At 60.9% G+C, this 13,559-nt stretch overlaps 1 protein-coding gene across 3 annotated transcripts in view; it reads right to left on the bottom strand.

The window, feature by feature from the left end:
- The window catches only part of BRD3 (bromodomain containing 3), a 39,214-nt gene extending 25,760 nt beyond the window's left edge, over nt 1-13,454 (bottom strand). Inside the window, exons 1-2 of one of the 3 annotated variants that reach the window (XM_024562294.4) lie at nt 13,244-13,454; nt 11,813-11,875 (exon numbers count right to left, since the gene is read on the bottom strand). The gene's annotated coding sequence lies outside the window, so the exon portion shown is untranslated. Of the gene's footprint in view, nt 1-2,407; nt 2,571-11,812; nt 11,876-13,243 lie in introns of those variants that run through there. The other 2 variants (XM_053919052.2, XM_053919040.2) reach the window with 2 other exon arrangements.
- Between the last annotated feature and the right edge of the window lie 105 nt (nt 13,455-13,559).

Raw genomic sequence — 13,559 nt, forward strand, 5'->3', positions numbered from 1 at the left:
TGTCCATCAGTCAGGGGGACAGAAGAGGAGGAATGGGCCATCCACACCACTGAGCAGAAGGCTGGAACCGCCCCCCAAACCAAGACACCTGCAGAGCGGCCTCGGGCCGGCCCCAGCTAACGCAGCTGGGGCTGTGCTCGAGGGGGTGGGGCACTCCTCCACGGGAGCTCCCCAAGGACCCACAAAGGAATGCGGCTCTCCCAGCGAGAGCGGAGCCCACCAGCAGTGGACAGAAAGCCAGGCAGACAGGGTGCTGGGCCCCGAAGCTGCGACCTGCCCGCCCACCCCACTCTGGGGGCCTCGGGCAGCTCTGCGCCGAGAACCAGGAAGTGGCCGTGCAGCTCGCCACCGTCGGCTGGCAGCGCGCCAGCTTGGGGGAAGCGGGCGCAGGAAGGCGGCAGCTGGAGGGTTCGCTTGTTCACACCCCCCCACTTTCACTTTCTGCCCGGGGCTGCGGAGCTCCGTGAGTCCATAGTGGGACAGCGTGTTTACAAACCCCTGTACGCAAAGCTGCTTCCCGAGCGTGCGGGAGCCGCCGCCGTCGAAGAAGAGCAAATACTCCACTTCCAAAAAGCAAACCAAATATCACAACCGTGCCAACTGCCCACCCCCAGAACGTGTCTTAAATCCCTCCTCCTGCCCCACCCCCACCCCCGAGGGGCGGCCACTGAGAGCTGCTTGGAGGCGCGTTTCCAGCCGCCCGGGGGCCCCTGCAATGGGGCCCCCAGGCTAAGCGAACGGCCAGGAAAATGCCCCCTGGGCTGCCCTGGCCTCGCGCCCTTCACGCTGCTTTGTCCCAGCCTCCTCCGATCGGTAACCGCCAGCGCACAGCAAGGCCTGGGGCCGAAAAGGGCACACACAGAGCTTTATTTGCAAACCAAAGGCCCGCCTTCGGGCCTGCGGGGGAGGGGCGGCGAGGGAGTCCCTAACTCCAGGGGGTTCCCCCTTGCAGGGACCTAGAGCTTTTCTAGGTCCCTCTGAAAGCAAAGTGCCCCCAAGAAGCAGGCCAGACCAGGCAACCTTGCCCCGGTTTCAGGCTTTCCTAGGGCCTCTCCAGGGACCCAGAACAGAAGCCCCACGTCAAAGAAAACAACAGGGACAGAGAATGTTCTTCAGGTCTTCCCTGGGGGTGGGGTGAGGGAGGGCCTGAAGAAGAGGGGCTCCCGGCGGTCAGCCGACTGATACACACCCTCCCCCACCCCTTAACTTGCAGTCAGGAACCCAGTTAACATGGCTATGAACTTCTGGGAAGAAAGCTTTCCACCAAAAGTAAGGGTCGCGGGACACTCAGGATTGGGCCCAGGAGAAAGAACGCACGAGATGAACCACTAGACTGCCCAGGGGCATCGCCTTTCAGACTCCGTTCAGTGCCCCCACTTTTGTCTCCAAAACTATCCCTGGCCCCGAGGAAGAGGAGGCCGCGCGAGGCCTCCACCCGGCCCTGCCCCTAGAGGAGCAACCTGTGGAGAAGAAAGGACCCGCCTCCCCTGAGCCCCCAACTTTACTCTCGGGGAGACCACTGGAACGTGGGGACATTGGAGGTTTGGGGTGCGCACTGCGCCCCGATGGCCTTGGACCCTGTTGTCACACCGGTGCGCGCCCCGAGTAGGGAACAGAGGAAGCAACCCCGCTTTTCGCGCTCCAACTCGACCTCGCCCGGATTAAGCGTTTTTCAGGCTGATTTCAAAACGGGAACTGCGTCTCCTCCCGGCCCGACTGCACCGACCCTGCCGAGGGGCTCAGACTCAGCACGGGGCCCCGAACTCTGGGGGAGGGCGCTGCCCCCGAGCCACCCGCCGGCTCCTGGGCGGCCATACGGGGCCGGGGCTCAGGCCTGGCCTCGTCCCCAGCCCCGGCCGCGTCCACCTCCCCAGCGCCAGCCTCGCGGCGGCGGCGGCGGCGGCAACTGAAAGCCGCGGCAGGCGGGGCGGGGGCAAGGAAAGTGGCGCCAGAGCGCACGACGCGGCCCGGGACGCGCCGCGCACCTCACCCGCCGCGTCCTCCCCGCTTTCCCCCTCCAAAAGATGGCGGGCAGAGGAAAGGGGGAAAAAGTCCCTTCCGTGAGGCAGGGCGCGCGGAAGGCCGGCTGGCGCGGGACGCGCAGGCCGTGCCAACTCCAGGCTGCGCGCCCCGGCCGCAGCGACGCCCCCGAGCCCGGGACGAGGGCGGCCGGGCGGGAACGGGAGGAGGGCGGAGGGGAGGGGGCCCGGGAGGCTGCCGCGCTTTGTTGCATCGTGGCCGCGCACAAAGGCGGCGGTGGCAGCGGCCCGGGCGCTCGGCTGGCTCCCCAGACGTGCCGGCGGCCTGCGCTGGGGAGCGCGGAGCCGCGCTGCCCGGCCCGCACAGCCCGCCGCCGCCCACGCCGCCCGCCGCCCCGCGCGCGCAAGGAAGCAAGAGAAAGGCGTACTTGGCCTCGGCGGCTCCGGCGGCCGTCCCCTCCCGGCCCGCGCGGCCGGCTCCTCTTTGGCTCGCCGGCCCCGGCAGCATAATAGACGCGCCGGAGCCGAGCAGGGCTCATGCGCTGCGCCGCGGCGCCTGGCGGGAGTCGTAGTCCGTGGCTGGGACCGCGCTGAGGCTGCCCAGGGGAGGCCGTGGCGCGCGGACTACATGTCCCGGCCCCGCCGGCGCCGCGCCCCACCCCGCGCGCCCCCGCCCGCCCCCCCGCCCGGCGGACCCGGCCGCGAGCGGGGCCGGGCCGGGGGGCGCGCTGGGGCGGGGCGCCCGCCCACCCGTCCGACCCCGGCGACGAGGCGGGGACCCCGGGCAGCCCTCCCCCTAATGCGGGAGACGTATGCCTCGGGCGAATTTCCTAGTGCCCCAGGGAGGCGTGGAAAAGGCGGGAGCACGGCCATCGCCAGCCCGCCTGCCTGTCCGCCGCTACCCGCATCCGGGGTCTCGGAGCCCCGGGTAGGGGGTCGCCCTGGAACCGGGACGTGTACTGCCCGGGCGGCGCGCACTTGCGGAGCGCCCTTGTTTGTAAACAAACCGCGCTCCTAATTAGCCTGGCTGGGGCGCGCGCGGAAGGGCAGGGGCGGGGCGGCAGGGCGCGCGCAGGGGCTCCCAGCCAGGGGAGGAGCTGCGCTGGGCCGCGCCCCCATATACCCTCCCCCTCTACCCCTCCACTCCACCCGCCTTTTGTACCCACAATGGCTGTGGGCCCGAGAGCCCGAGTACCCTACTGGCAATGCGCTGGGCATGTTCCTGCCTCTGCCTGGGGACCTCGACCTCAGCCTCAATTTCCCCATCTGCCCAGTGAGGACAGACAGGCATGAGATCAAAGGTCCCTAACCCAAAATGCCAGCAGTAGGCCACAAAAGTAAAAACAAGGACCCGGGCCCCTTTTCCATGCTTTCAAAGGCTCAGCTCGTGGACACCTGCAGGATCTCGTGTAGGTGGCAATTACGCGGCTGCGTAAACAAGTACAGTTGCACTCCGCTGTAACCGAAGGTGGCTGCACTTCGTGTATATTCGCTACCCTGCCCCCATGAAAACGTCCGAAACAAATGTTCCTTGGTGCTCCCTGAACCTCACAACTGCAAGGTGGGGTTTCTTCGTGTTGGCGGGACCCCCCCAAGCCCCTGGGGTCACCGCGTGAGCACAAGCCCCACTGCCCAAACCATGAGTGTCTCTGGAGAGGCCCCGACCTTCCCCAGCCACCCGCTGTCCCCTGCTGGGTGTCCAGGACATGTTACAGCCCTTAGCAAGGCTCCGGAGGAGGGCTCTGGCTGGGGAAGACCTTTGCCCTTTTTGCTTACAAGTGGGCAGAGCTCAGGGGGCGCGAGGGTCTGTAAACTGGCCCCTTAGAACCCTTGTCCTGGCAGCATCCCTCTCCCTGTCCAGGTCTGGTGCCCCCACCCACAGACTCCTGTTTCAGCGCCAAGGCCTTGCCCCTGTCCTGCCAGCCGGCTCCATGCTCTCAGACACCTGGGCACCCTGGCCATTGGGGTGGTCCACTCACTAACTACTTAAAAAGATCCCCCCTCACTTCAGCCCAGGCCAAAACAGAACTTCTGCCCCTGGCCTTGACCTCCCAGAAGCTGTCCCTGGCAGGCCAGCTGTGAAGGCTGATCACCAAATGCCCAGGACACAGATGACCCTCCTTGGGCCTCCCACTGACTAGAGGCGTTCCCCCCCCCCCCCCCCCGGTAGCATGTCCCCAGTCTGGGTGCTCCCTGAGGACCTGGCTCTGCAGGAAGGAGCCAGGTTCCGCCTCTCCTGTCCCCGGGCCCACCAGTCCGGCTTGCCCACTCCTGGGTAGCCCAGGTGGCTTCATGAAGGGGTCTCCCCGTGGCTGGAGCAGCCTGCGGAGCTGAGTCTGCAAGAGCAATGGGAGCTTGCAGGCTCTTGCACTAGAGCACCCCAGCCCAGGCCTGGGCTGACCACGCCTCAGGCCCAGGGCAGGTGCCCCTCGGGAAGCAAGGCTGCCTTAGGAAGGGACTTGGGGGACTCCGATTATCCCCACCAGCCACTATTCTCTCCCTTCCCGGGCTCTTGGAGTTTCAACACCACTGGGGATGGGCTCCTGGGAATGGCTGAGTGCCCACAGTGGAGCCGCTTCCTCTCCCCAGCCCGGTTTCCTCATCTGTCAACGGGAACAAGAATAGGACCTGACCCTCTGGGAGGGGCAGGGGGGAAGGTGGGGCTGCGGGCCCTAGGTTGCGGCTCACTGCCCTGCCTGGGTCTCTTACTTATAAGGCCTGCCAGCTGGCTTCTCCCCGCTGTGAAACAGGTCCAACACCTTGTGGGTGCTCCCGAAATATCTGCTGAATGAGTTAATTGTCTCTTCTTCACACCTGTCCCACCTTCCAGCCTCCATGTGCAACTCTCAGTGTGGCCAGACCTCCGCCAGCCAAGGCAGCTGCCCTGCTCACCCCTACCCCACCCTGCAAGAGGCTATGTGACCTTCAAGCTTGCACTTGTCCTTAAACCCATGGTTGGGCCCGGACCGGGCCTGGGGCCTCAGCTGCCTCCTCTCCCGAACGCAGCCTCCATCCGCCAGGTCCCTGAAGGTGCAGAGCAGGCCTGGTGTTGTATTACCGCTTACACATCAGTCTCTTAAAAGTTTAGTTACTGTGAGTCCTTCCCCAGGAGACGGATCAACTCTCAGAGCTAAAGAGTCCTGGAGGGTGGTCGCGCCGCTTTCTAACAACACGGCCGGTTACCGACCACCACCAGGCCTGGCGTGGTGTGGCGAGCTTCACGAACAGAATTTCACCGAATCCCCGATCGGCGCCGGGAGGTAGGGACTACCAGCCTGCTTTGCAGGTGGAGAGGGAGGCACAGTGAGGTTGAACGACTAGCCTGGGCCGTGGTTTGGGCCCAGACAGGAATGTACAGTTTTTTAAAAGACTTTACATATTTTTAGAGAGGGTAGCGGAGGGAGAAAGAGAGGGAGACAAGCATCAGCGTGTGGTTGCCTCTGAGCACCCTGTACTAGGGACCTGGCTCTTAACCCAGGCACGTGCCCTGACTGGGAATTGAACTGGTGACCTTTGGGGGTGCAGGCTGGCGCTCAATCCACTGAGCCACACCAGCCAGGGTGGGGTTTACATTTTACCTGCAAAATACATTAGAGGAGCCTGCATTGTGGGAAGGGAGAAGAGGGGTGCATTTGAGGGAGCAAATGCCCAAGTCCAAGTTCATTAACTACTCCCCTAGGCGTGGGGAGCCCGAGTGAAGGGACGGGGTTTGGAGGGAAGCCTTCTCACTTCCCTGTGCTCCTGCCTCCCGAGTGGGTTATTTGCACCAAAGTCATAGTAACGTCCTTAAAAGCACAGAGCAGAGAGGTCCCAGCTATGAACAGAAGGAGTGGGCTGTGAGGCCCAGAGGAAAGGAGACAGGGGTGGCCCTCCGGAGTCCCAGCCCGCTCCCCTGTAAGATATGGACCACGAATGCCAGCCTCCCAGGACTCTTGCAGGGATGTGCAAGGCACAAGTTCTCATAAGACAGTGCACCCGCTTCCCCCTTCCTTCACACCACAGGTGCTGATGGAGGCTGTGCCGCCCGACCCTCCTGCCTCCTGCCTCGGCAGGGACACCAGAGAGCAAGACAGAGTGCCGGCTGCCAGGGGGCCGGCACGCTGGGGACACACAGACCGTCGTGAATGGAACACGCGGCAGGCTGTGAGGGTGAGGGTGGTGGCGGGCAGTCAGGCCAGGGAGTGAGCTGGGGGACTTCTGGGCCCTGTGTTCCTCCCACGACAGACAGGTCAATGTCAGGCCTGGAACGGGTTTTGTTTGGAGAAGCAGTCCTGTGGTAAAGTGGACAGAGGGCCGGCCTGTGACCCGAAGGGTCACTGGTTCGATCCCATCAGGGCACAGGCCTGGGGTGCAGGCCAGGGCCCCAGTGGGGGGGTGCGGGAGAGGCGACCACACACTGGTGTTCCCCTCTCTCTAAAAGTAAATAAATAATTGTTTTTAAAAAAGAAAAAAAAAAACACTGTCAACCAAGAATTCTATATCCAACAAAACTACCATTCAATATACCCTCACTGGTGCGGCTGGGTTGGTTGGATTCGCTCTGCAAAGCGAAAGGTCACTGGTTCAATTCCTGGTGAGGACACAGGCCCCGTGGGCTCTGGGTTCGGTCCCCAGTCAAGGCACCTACGAGAGGCAGGCAATCTATGTTTCTGTCTCACATCGATGTTTTTCTCCCTCTCTTTTTCCCTCCTTTCTCCTCTAAATAAATGAATAAGATCCTTAAAAACAACTACCCTTCCGTAAAGAAGGGTGGATCGAGGCACCCTGGATAAACAAAGACTGAACGAGCTGGTGCCCATCTCCTTGAGGACATGCTAACCGGGGCCTTCGGGGCAGAATGAACCAAAGGCAGACAGGAGATCGAATCCACATGACGAAATAAAGAACAGTAAAAGTGGCCACATCGGGAACTAGGAGACTCAGCACTGATGGAGTTTTGGATGTTAGTACGGCTTTCCCCTCATATGGTTTCAAAGAAAACAGCCCTGGCTGGTAGAGCTCAGTGGATTGAACATGGGCTGTGCGCGGCACCCAGCCACACGGACTGCGTGCGAGACAGACCCTGCGGCTGGCACGGAGACCCCACGGCTGTGAGCACGCACGCACGCACACAACGGCAGAGCCCCAGAACACGGGAAGCGAAAGCTCTCAGCTCGGCCCCGACCCGTGTGGCTCAGCGGGCAGGGTGTCCGCCCACGAAGCGAAAGGTCGCTGGCGCGCTGCCCAGTCGGGGCACCCGCCTGGGTTGCAGGCTCACTACCGATGTTTCTCGCCCTCTCTTCCTCCCTCCTGGCCCCCCCGATAAATAAATACACAAATACGAAAGTATCTCCTCGGGCCACAATAGAATAAAGCGAGAGGTCTGTAGCAGAAAGGAAATTTGGGAAATCACAAACGTGGAGATTAGACAACGAGCTCTGACACAACAGTGGGCCAAAGAGGGCATCGTGAGGGCGATTAGAAGATACAGGACGAATTTTGGAAATCCAGAGCCACCCGAACTTACGGGAACCGTTGAAGGCAGTGCTCCCAGAGAAAGTTACAAGTGACTTTGCAAGTGACTGTGTCAAAGACAGAAAACATCCCAAATCAATGACCTGAACGTCCACCGAAAGGAATCAGAAAAGGAGTAGTCTAATCCCAAAGCGAGCAAAAGGAAGGCAGTAAGAGATTAAAGTGGAGATAAATAAAGTAAGAAAGAGAAGAACAACAGAAAATTTACTCAACTAAAAGCTGTTCTTTTTTCAGAAACAACAAGACGGACAAGCCTTTAGCGAGACTGACCTAGGAAAGGAGAAGACTGGCCTTGGCTGGTGTGGCTCCGTGGATCGAGCGTGGGCTGCGAGCCAAAGGGTTGTCGGTTCAATTCCTGGTCAGGGCACATGCCTGGGTTGTGGGCCAGGTCCCCAGGAGGGGGTGTGTGAGAGGCAACCACACATTGATGTTTCTCTCCCTCTCTCTCTCTCTCCCTTCCCCTTCTAAAAATAAATAAATAAATCTTTAAAAAAAGAGAAGAACGAGGTTATTGGCCTTACAGGAATCAAAAGGACTGTAACCGACCAATGAGCCAACCCGGGATGGAATGGACAAATTCCCAGGAGCACACGACTGCCAAAACTTGACTTGGGAAGAAACACCAAGTCTGAATGAACCTAGAAGAAGTAAAGAATCAGCCATCAAAACCTTCCTGCAAAGTAAAAGCCGGGACCAAATGGTTTCACTGGTGAATTCTACCAAGGTTTACAGAAAAATGGACACCAATCCTTCTCAGTCTAGTCCAACAGTAGAGAGCGGGGAGCACATCCTTATCATGGAGAGGCCACTGTCACCCTCATACCACAGCCAGACGGAGGTCACAAGGAAGACACCGGCCCCACCCCCAGAGTTTCCCTCTGGGGGGCAGTACCCTGGGACAGGTGTGTTCCCTCCGGAGCCTTTGCAGAGGAAGTCTCCTCTTCTTTCTCCACACAGAGCTTTGCAAAATCGGGCCATTCTGTGCAGTCTAACAAGGCTGGCTTTTTCTCCCTCGTCTGCCGCGAGTGACCCTCCACGGCACCATGTCCCCAGCTCCCGCCTTCGCTGGGGGACTGCGGAATGTCTGGGACCGGAAGTGCCATGGCTGATTTATTCGGCCCCTGGGAGAGCCCGTTAGGTGGCTTCCAGGGGTTTCACCATTATACCCACTGCTGCAGGAGCATCCCGGCACAGCCTGGAGCCCCACGGCTGATGGGTGGCAAAGGCTCCCGGAGGGAGGGGCTTGCGCGGGGGCCGGGCAGTTGGCCGGCTGAGTGGGCCCTGAGCTCCTGCTTTCCTTCGGCTCTTGGAACCATAGTTTCTGTTATTTACACTATCTCCTGCCTTGGCGGCCTCTCCCCTTTTGGTGCTGACAGTGTGAACACGTTGCGATTGATGGGGGCCCCATGTCTGGGACTGGAACTATCCAGAATCACTCGCACCCCACCCCTTCAGCTCCGGGCTTCCTGCCTGCCACCTCTTCCCAAAGCAGGCCTGCCTGTCCAGGGCAGCCGGGCTGGGCGTGGCAGGGTGCTCAGCCTCGGGTCCTGTCCCCACGGGCTGCCTCCCATGGGAAGGCAGCTGTGAGCAAGCCCAGGTCTGCGCCAGCCTCAGCCTCGGCGAAGCCTCTACCGTGTTCCTTGCAGGTGCTTGGCATTAGGCTGCTTTCAGGGGGATTTAAAAACTCTTAAAAACTGGGAGGAAGGGGGGAATGGGAGGCAGGCCGAGGGGAGCAGGGATGGAGGGGGCTGGCCTGCAGCTGGCCGGCCAGGCCCCGGGCACCAGCGGCCTCGGACTTTGGCCCCTGGTTCCCTGTGTCAGCTGTTCTATTTCAGGCAGTTACTCCTCAGCTGGGGAATTCTCAGCGAGGCCGTGGGAACCCAAAAAGGCGAGGGCTGGTGTGGTGGCCTCAGGGCGCCCTTCTTCAACCCGTGCGCTCCCCTCCGGTGCCAGGTGTGGGGGCCCCCAGGCTGGCATGCTGGCCCTGTCCCCATGGAGAATGTTACCATCTCCTACGCCAGTCTGGTGCTCCTGGATCTTTTCCCACAGAAACAATTCATAGTCCTGAAAGCCCCCAAGGGGCAGCCGAGGGCCACAGGAAGCCTGGGGGGAGGGGAGCGGGGTGCGTGGGGGCCGTGGGAACCCCTCCGGAGCAGTGAGCCTTGGGTGAGGCAGGCTGCAGAGCTGCGGAGATCCCAGTTGCCGCATGTGGACGCGGACATGGAGCCCGCAAACCGACAGGGCCGGGGGCTGGAGGGAGACGCTGGAGGCCACCCCCCCCAGGGCAGGGTCCAGCCCCAACCCTTTCCTTTCCTCGCTGTGTGGCCTCGGGGAAGTCACCGAGGCTCTCTGAGCCTCCTCATCTGCGAAGATCAGAACATCCTGTCGCCACCCGTGGGCTTTGGGGAGACTGCATTTACAGTCCCCTGGCAAAGAAAGGCACGCAGTAGGGGCTCGGGAGGAGCAGCTGTGCGGGTTTTCATGGCAGGGACAAATGGAACTAGTGTGACGTGACAGGGAAGCAGGTGGAACACTAGCAGCCAAATTTATATCCCTTAAAAATGTCCCCTGGACCACTGGTGCAACAACCCACCCCCCAACAAAATCTAAAAGCTTTGAGAAAATCCCCCGGCTTTTTGGGCCTCTGAGTTCCACCTGCCAGCCCCGGGAGGGAGCTGCCTCTGTCTCTCTAGGCGGGGCCTCTCTCTCACCAGTGGGGATTAAGCCCAGGCAGGCGGGCTGGGAGGGGGTTTGCAGACCGGAACAGGTGGGGCCCGGCCTGGGAGTTGGGACTGCATTCCAGGGATTCCTGCTCCCAGAGCCGCGTGGCCAGCCCCTCGGCCCCTCAGGCCTGGGGCCTGGCTGGTGCCCAGAATACCCTGCATGGCCTGGAGGGGCCCGTCCCTGAGACACCCAGGCCTGGAGCCCAGCAAGGCTGAGGGCAGCCGGGGTTCCTTGTGGGGACTTTGAAGCAACAGGGAATGAAAGCAAACTTTCTGGGTTTCGATGGGAGGGACTTGGTTAAACATCTACTGGGTGCCCTCCCCCTGCAGGCACTGTGGCCTGAGTGGGCTTTCCCTGCTCCCATGGGCCTCAGTAGTGGGGGCGGTGGACAACTGAGGGCCAGGGTGCTGGCAGGGATAGGAAGAGAGAGAAGCATGAGCAGCAGGTGGGGTGGCTAGGGCTGAGCCTGGGGACCTTGGGGAAGGGACATGCAGGTCCCCACGTCCCTGGGGCTGAGGGACTGCCAGAGACAGCGGCGTTCCGTTTTAAAACGAGACAGTGCCAAGCAAACCGAACGCTTGGTCACCCTCGGGTGAGGCAGCCTAAGGGGTCACCTTAGAAAGGGGGGCATCGCATCACGAGGGGGGGTGATGCGGGGGAAAGGAGGCTGGGGACCTTCCTAGGGGTGAGAGGAAGAAGGGGGCAAAGGGGTGGGTCCGTGGCGGGGGGCACACTAGGCAGAGGCCCTGGGGAGAGAGAACTCGAATCAGGAGAAACTCCCTAGTCCAGTCTATGTCAAGAGCCAACACTTCTTCCTGTCTCAGCTGTGCTTTCTGTGCCCGGGACACCGAGGCCAGGGAGACTGTAAAGGGTGGCAGTGCACTTAGCACTAGCAATGACTTTCTGGGTACCAGGGCTGGGAGTGGCCCATGGGGACCCAGGGACGGTGGGCAAAACGCCTGTCCTGATGGGCCACAAGGAAGCGTGGAGGAAGGGAGAGCAGAGCCCAAGGAGGGGGGATGGGGACATAACTCTCTCAAACCAGCTGTCCCTTTATAGGTTCCAGGGGAAAAGGAACTCAATACAAACCCATTCACCTGGGCGGGCGGGACCCTCGGGCTCTCGGGCGGTGTGGGCAGCTCCCGGGAACGGCGGCCCAGCAGAGGCTGGCCGTCCAGTCTGGAAATCTGGTGAGCAGCTCCTGGAAGCCCAGATTCTGGGCTTCCCCTGTGTCTCCCGTCTTCCAGGACCCTCCCTCATCAACTGCCATCGGAACCCAAAGCTGAGGGCTTGGCCATTAAAGGGCCAGTGCCTGCCGCCCCCAGCCCGCTGCCGGCCCGCCATGGGCAGCGTCTGAGTTTCTCCCAGGTGGTCTGCTCCTCTGCCACCTCATGGAAAGCCCTCCACTGTCCCTGACGCAATATGTATCACCAGGTGACTAAATGCAGCTTCCCCAAAGGTTCAAGTCCTCCAAGAAGGGGGTGTTCTTAATTTAGGCTCTGCCACTGCCAAGGACTCGCTGGCCGTCCCTGTGGGCCCACCGCGCAGCTCTCTTCTTCGGGGAGGAGAGCATTGCTTTTCAGTAACCAACTCACCCATCGTCCGCCCGTCCACGCATTCATCATCCATCCATCCATCCGACAAGCATGTTTTAACTGCTTTTAGAGAGAGAGAGAGGGAGGGAGAGAGAGAGAAACCTCAATTTGTTGCTCCCCTTAATCATGCATTCACTGGTTGATTCTCGTATGGGCCCTGACCGGGAATCGATCCTGCAATGTTGGTGCATTGGGATGATGCTCTAACCAATTGAGCTGCCCAGCCAGGGCCTAAGACTCAGACATGCTTTAGTTTATTTTTACTTTTTTAAAATCCTCACCCGAAGCTACGTTCACCGACTTCAGAGAGAAACATTGACCTGCTTCCTCCACAAACCCAGCCTGATTGGCCTGCAGCCCAGGCAAGTGTCCTGGCCCGGGAATGGAACTCGCAACCCCCCGGTGCCTGGATGACGCAGGAACCGACTGGGCAACAGGGCCGGGGCTAGACGAGCTTTTCAAAGTTTCTGTTAAATCGCTTTTTCTGCTGTTACTTGGTTTCAGGATTTTAGCTATGACTTTGGTGATGGATGGGAAAAACACTCAACAAAGTTCAAGGATTTCCTCATTTTCCTGGAAGTTTCTATCTCCTGGAGGGGGGAGGTGAGACCAGTTTACCTGTAAACCTGGTTTGAGTTCTGAGTTCTGGGGCCAGGGCCCTCATCCGGCCCCACCTGGGGGATGGAGGGCCGGATGTAATACTTTCAAGTTGGCGCTGGGACCTGGGGCGCACATTTCGGGGGTGGCGCTAGGCTGGAGGAGGCGGCGGACCTGGTAAACTCAGTGGAGTTTGGGTTTGGACGGAGGACAATGGGAAGCCAGCTCTGAGTCTTAAACTGGGTGTGACAGATTCGAGCTGGGGTTTTAGAAGTTCTGACTGTGTTTCCGAGGTTTGCACAAGGCCAGCTGGGTGGGTGAACCAGGGCGGGCGGGCGGGGGATGGACATGCCCTTCTTCATCCTGAACTGCTTGGTTACTTCTTTAGTCACTGTCGCCTGCTCCAGGCGCGCAGGCGCGCAGGGCCCGGGCCCGGTGGGACAGGGACTTGGCCTCCTTGGGGCTCCAGACCAGCTGCCGGTCTGCTGGTCTGTCTCTATGGCAACCACGCAGCTCACTTCCCCGGGCATTTCCATTTCAAATGCGCTGTCCTTTTGTTTGCACAGTATCCCCTATGTCATATTCGGTGTCCCCATTTTTAATTGGGAAATAAGAGTCCGCGTGTGACTCTGCCCGCGGGCAGGGGTGGGACATGGAGCTGGGAGACCACGGCCACCTCTAAGACTATAAGACCCACGTGGGCAGCAGAAGTGGCGCAGGACGGTGAGAATGCACAGGGCTCCGGGCCAGGACAACGGCTCCAGGTTCTTATTCTGCCCCTGAGCCCCGCTCCGTGGGCCTCCTCTTCCCCTGTGTAACTGCAGGTGACGATACCTGTCAGGGACACCACCTTGCACAGGGCAGGGCAGCCTTCATGCTTGATAGCTTCTCCTCGTTGGGCGGGGCTCAGGAGAGAAGCGGGTGCACCCTGCGGGAGAGCCAGTACTGCGGAGCCGGCATCCAGAACCTTTTGGGGCTCGGGGTCTTCACTTCCAAGTGGGAACGTAAGGGTCCCGCGCATTCGTGGAGACACTCCGTGGAGACCATGGCCAGGGCCGGGCTGTATGCCCTGGACGCGTCAGCTGCCGCTCCGAGCGCGCGCGCGCGCGACGGAGGAGGGAGGGACGTGAGCCCAGAAGAAACGTTGGGG

The sequence above is a fragment of the Desmodus rotundus genome, chromosome 1 (genome assembly GCF_022682495.2).
Source record: "Desmodus rotundus isolate HL8 chromosome 1, HLdesRot8A.1, whole genome shotgun sequence".
Taxonomy (NCBI): domain Eukaryota; kingdom Metazoa; phylum Chordata; class Mammalia; order Chiroptera; family Phyllostomidae; genus Desmodus; species Desmodus rotundus.